General features: G+C 60.6%; 1 long non-coding RNA gene across 2 annotated transcripts; it reads left to right on the top strand.

The window, feature by feature from the left end:
• Nucleotides 1–3,936: 3,936 nt before the first annotated feature.
• On the top strand, nucleotides 3,937–4,897 carry LOC135312802 (uncharacterized). Of its 2 annotated transcripts, XR_010372421.1 has the most exons (4): nucleotides 3,937–4,483; nucleotides 4,573–4,613; nucleotides 4,706–4,774; nucleotides 4,864–4,897. It is a non-coding gene; the product is annotated as an uncharacterized LOC135312802 (long non-coding RNA). The 2 variants fall into 2 exon arrangements; XR_010372422.1 differs by lacking the exon at nucleotides 4,573–4,613.
• The last annotated feature ends 255 nt before the right edge of the window (nucleotides 4,898–5,152 follow it).

Below are 5,152 nucleotides of genomic sequence, written 5' to 3'. Positions count from 1 at the left end.
CTGGGAGAGGGAGCTGGAGTCTTAGCTGAGCAGGTAGCATGTCAAGGGTGTTGTGGTTTGTCTGTGTGCTGGGCTTAATGTTTGATGTATTGTGCTTATGTTTAGGAGCCGCCCTAGTTGGGCTCTCAAGGGGGTGTTCCTACATGCGATCGAGACCCGTGTCGTGGTTAAGCTGTGGCCGTGCATGCAGGTGACTTGTTTGACATCGGTTTGGCAGGTGCCGAGGGAGGAGTCGTGCAGGGTGATGGAGGGCGGCGCTGTCAGCAGGTGAGTTGGTGTGTGGTGTAGCTAGAGGGAAGATGTGGCTGTTGGCTCTACGAGCCCATTGTGGTAATTTTTCTTTGGGCGCATGCGAGGAGCCGAGCGGGATCTGGGCACTGGAGGGGAATCGCACAGGGCGAGCGGTGACGGGTGGGCTGAAGCGTAGCGATTCGTCCTGAGGTGCCGCGTTGCAGGTGGTTGTGAGCAACGTGCGTTTGGCTCTTGCAGGTGGTGGGCGAGCCTCAAGGTGGCGACCGTATCTGCTGGAGGCCAGGCAGGTGAGCTGTCGAGGGAAAGGTGCGTGTCTGAGATGGGGGCGGTTGGTGCGGGTGTCCTGAGAGTCCCGCAGCACCTGAGCGGGTCCTTTTTTGCTTGGATTCTTGCAGGTGCCGCCCGCAGGCTTCGGAGGGGAGACGCCGCGTGCCGACGAGAGGTCCGAGAGGTGAGGGGGTTGAAGGCCAGGCTGTTGTTTGAGAGCAAGGTGTCGTACGGCCACTCAATTGAAGCGTTTGTCTCTGGTTCTGCAGGTTGTGCGCCGGCTGCCTTTGGGCCTGGATGCGCGTTTGAGGTGAGCTGGGTCGCAGAGGGGAGGGGCGCGGGGCTGGTGTGGTTTGTTCTTCCTTTTTTGGCAGAGCGACGGTAACTTTGTGTGTCCTGTGGTATCTCTAGGGGCCGCAGGGGGTGGCGTTCGTCCTCGTCCGGAATGGGCACGGAGCAGCTGGGTGCGCGTGAGGTGGGGGACGTTGCGGGGTAGGTCCTTGTTGAGTGATGGGATGCTGACTGCCAGGGCGGGGTGTGTATTTTTGTTGTTTTTGTTTAGATGATGAAAAGGCAGCTGGCCCTTGGAGGACCGATGCAGTGGGCTGCCTGTGCGCTTGTTCTTCTGAAGGATGGGTGGACCGGGACTCTGGGCCCCTTGAAAGCTAAGTTGAGGCAACGGTGCTGAGGAAGGGGTTGCGGGAGGGAGGGGTTTTAAGGATGGCGCAGCGGAGCGGGCTGTCTGGGAAGCGGTCCCCTTAGGGAGCAGGGAAAAGGAGCAGGTTCCTCTTCAACGTGACGGGAACGTGTGCCGGGCAGGGGGGTTCCAGGCTGTGTGCGTTATTGTGCAGTGTGTCTGTGTTTTGTGTTGGGTGTCTCCGACCTTCCTCGGGTCTCGGTTGCTCTCTTTGTTCTTTAGGAGCCGGGCAGGTGCCTCGGCAGCGTTGGTAGTGCCCGGCGAGGCCCTAGTCGTGGGCTCGGCGCCCATCGGGCGCTTCTCTTTTGGCGTCGCAAGCTTCAGGCGTGGATCGTTTTGGCGTCTTGTACGGTCGTCTTGGGCGGCGTCGTTCCCGGCTGCGTGAGCGGCGCCGCTCTGTGGCTGTGAGTTTTTTGGGGACTGGCGTTTCTTCCTTGCATCCGTAGGCGGTTAGGTCTTGAAGCTGGGCTGGTTGCGCGTCTGTCGTCTCGGTGGCGAGAGGAAGCTCTTGTCCCGGGCCACGAAGCTGTTGGCGTTCTCTGGTGTTGCCGTAGGGCCTGCCGACGTCACCGTCGGGGTCCCGCAGGCGGTCTTGCCGGACGGGGGGTTCCGTCTGGGTGTCGTCGTTTTCTCCGAGAGCTGCCTCTCATCCTTCGGGGTGCATTGCCTGTAGCGTTCTGTGTAGCGTTGTTCTGTGTGTGTCTTGGAGCCGCCCTGCCCGGGGATGGAGAGTCAGGGCAAGGTGGGTGGTGCTGGCATCTAGGGATGCGCCCAGGCTTTGAGCGGGGAGGAGTTTTGCAGCCGTCTTGGATCAAGTGGCTGTTGTCGGTGGGTGAGGGAAGTAAATCCTGTTGGGTTTTGTGGGCTGGGCCCCCAGGGAACAACCGTAGGTGTCTGGGAGAGGGAGCTGGAGTCTTAGCTGAGCAGGTAGCATGTCAAGGGTGTTGTGGTTTGTCTGTGTGCTGGGCTTAATGTTTGATGTATTGTGCTTATGTTTAGGAGCCGCCCTAGTTGGGCTCTCAAGGGGGTGTTCCTACATGCGATCGAGACCCGTGTCGTGGTTAAGCTGTGGCCGTGCATGCAGGTGACTTGTTTGACATCGGTTTGGCAGGTGCCGAGGGAGGAGTCGTGCAGGGTGATGGAGGGCGGCGCTGTCAGCAGGTGAGTTGGTGTGTGGTGTAGCTAGAGGGAAGATGTGGCTGTTGGCTCTACGAGCCCATTGTGGTAATTTTTCTTTGGGCGCATGCGAGGAGCCGAGCGGGATCTGGGCACTGGAGGGGAATCGCACAGGGCGAGCGGTGACGGGTGGGCTGAAGCGTAGCGATTCGTCCTGAGGTGCCGCGTTGCAGGTGGTTGTGAGCAACGTGCGTTTGGCTCTTGCAGGTGGTGGGCGAGCCTCAAGGTGGTGACCGTATCTGCTGGAGGCCAGGCAGGTGAGCTGTCGAGGGAAAGGTGCGTGTCTGAGATGGGGGGGGTTGGTGCGGGTGTCCTGAGAGTCCCGCAGCACCTGAGCAGGTCCTTTTTTGCTTGGGTTCTTGCAGGTGCCGCCCGCAGGCTTCGGAGGGGAGACGCCGCGTGCCGACGAGAGGTCCGAGAGGTGAGGGGGTTGAAGGCCAGGCTGTTGTTTGAGAGCAAGGTGTCGTACGGCCACCCAATTGAAGCGTTTGTCTCTGGTTCTGCAGGTTGTGCGCCGGCTGCCTTTGGGCCTGGATGCGCGTTTGAGGTGAGCTGGGTCGCAGAGGGGAGGGGCGCGGGGCTGGTGTGGTTCGTTCTTCCTTTTTTGGCAGAGCGACGGTAACTTTGTGTGTCCTGTGGTATCTCTAGGGGCCGCAGGGGGTGGCGTTCGTCCTCGTCCGGAATGGGCACGGATCAGCCGGGTGCACGTGAGGTGGGGGACGTTGCGGGGTAGGTCCTTGTTGAGTGGTGGGATGCTGACTGACGGGGCGGTGTGTGTATTTTTGTTGTTTTTGTTTAGATGATGAAAAGGCAGCTGGCCCTTGGAGGACCGATGCAGTGGGCTGCCTGTGTGCTTGTTCTTCTGAAGGACGGGTGGACTGGGACTCTGGGCCCCTTGAAAGCTAAGTTGAGGCAACGGTGCTGAGGAAGGGGTTGCGGGAGGGAGGGGTTTTAAAGAAGGCGCAGCGGAGCGGGCTGTCTGGGAAGCGGTCCCCTTTGGGAGCAGGGAAAAGGAGCAGGTTCCTCTTCAACGTGACGGGAACGTGTGCCGGGCAGGGGGGTTCCAGGCTGTGTGGTTATTGTGCAGTGTGTGTGTGTTGTGTTGGGTGTCTCCGACCTTCCTCGGGTCTCGGTTGCTCTCTTTGTTCTTTAGGAGCCGGGCAGGTGCCTCGGCAGCGTTGGTAGTGCCCGGCGAGGCCCTAGTCGTGGGCTCGGCGCCCATCGGGCGCTTCTCTTTTGGCGTTGCAAGCTTCAGGCGTGGATCGTTTTGGCGTCTTGTACGGTCGTCTTGGGCGGCGTCGTTCCCGGCTGCGTGAGCGGCGCCGCTCTGTGGCTGTGAGTTTTTTGGGGACTGGCGTTTCTTCCTTGCATCCGTAGGCGGTTAGGTCTTGAAGCTGGGCTGGTTGCGCGTCTGTCGTCTCGGTGGCGAGAGGAAGCTCTTGTCCCGGGCCACGAAGCTGTTGGCGTTCTCTGGTGTTGCCGTAGGGCCTGCCGACGTCACCGTCGGGGTCCCGCAGGCGGTCTTGCCGGACGGGGGGTTCCGTCTGGGTGTCGTCGTTTTCTCCGAGAGCTGCCTCTCATCCTTCGGGGTGCATTGCCTGTAGCGTTCTGTGTAGCGTTGTTCTGTGTGTGTCTTGGAGCCGCCCTGCCCGGGGATGGAGAGTCAGGGCAAGGTGGGTGGTGCTGGCATCTAGGGATGCGCCCAGGCTTTGAGCGGGGAGGAGTTTTGCAGCCGTCTTGGATCAAGTGGCTGTTGTCGGTGGGTGAGGGAAGTAAATCCTGTTGGGTTTTGTGGGCTGGCCCCCAGGGAACAACCGTAGGTGTCTGGGAGAGGGAGCTGGAGTCTTAGCTGAGCAGGTAGCATGTCAAGGGTGTTGTGGTTTGTCTGTGTGCTGGGCTTAATGTTTGATGTATTGTGCTTATGTTTAGGAGCCGCCCTAGTTGGGCTCTCAAGGGGGTGTTCCTACATGCGATCGAGACCCGTGTCGTGGTTAAGCTGTGGCCGTGCATGCAGGTGACTTGTTTGACATCGGTTTGGCAGGTGCCGAGGGAGGAGTCGTGCAGGGTGATGGAGGGCGGCGCTGTCAGCAGGTGAGTTGGTGTGTGGTGTAGCTAGAGGGAAGATGTGGCTGTTGGCTCTACGAGCCCATTGTGGTAATTTTTCTTTGGGCGCATGCGAGGAGCCGAGCGGGATCTGGGCACTGGAGGGGAATCGCACAGGGTGAGCGGTGACGGGTGGGCTGAAGCGTAGCGATTCATCCTGAGGTGCCGCGTTGCAGGTGGTTGTGAGCAACGTGCGTTTGGCTCTTGCAGGTGGTGGGCGAGCCTCCAGAGGGCCACTGGATCTGATGGAGGCCGGGCAGGTGAGCTGTCGAGGAACAGGTGCGTGTCTGAGATGGGGGCGGTTGGTGCGGGTGTCCTGAGAGTCCCGCAGCACCTGAGCGGGTCCTTTTTTGCTTGGGTTCTTGCAGGTGCCGCCCGCAGGCTTCGGAGGGGAGACGCCGCGTGCCGACGAGAGGTCCGAGAGGTGAGGGGGTTGAAGGCCAGGCTGTTGTTTGAGAGCGAGGTGTCGTACGGCCACTCAATGGAAGCGCTTGTCTCTGGTTCTGCAGGTTGTGCGCCAGCTGCCTTTGGGCCTGGATGCGCGTTTGAGGTGAGCTGGGTCGCAGAGGGGAGGGGCGCGGGGCTGGTGTGGTTCGTTCTTCCTTTTTTGGCAGAGCGACGGTAACTTTGTGTATCCTGTGGTATCTCTAGGGGCCG

Source organism: Phalacrocorax carbo, chromosome 3, assembly GCF_963921805.1.
Source record: "Phalacrocorax carbo chromosome 3, bPhaCar2.1, whole genome shotgun sequence".
NCBI classification, from domain to species: domain Eukaryota; kingdom Metazoa; phylum Chordata; class Aves; order Suliformes; family Phalacrocoracidae; genus Phalacrocorax; species Phalacrocorax carbo.
This window is presented reverse-complemented; position numbering and strand designations above follow the sequence as displayed.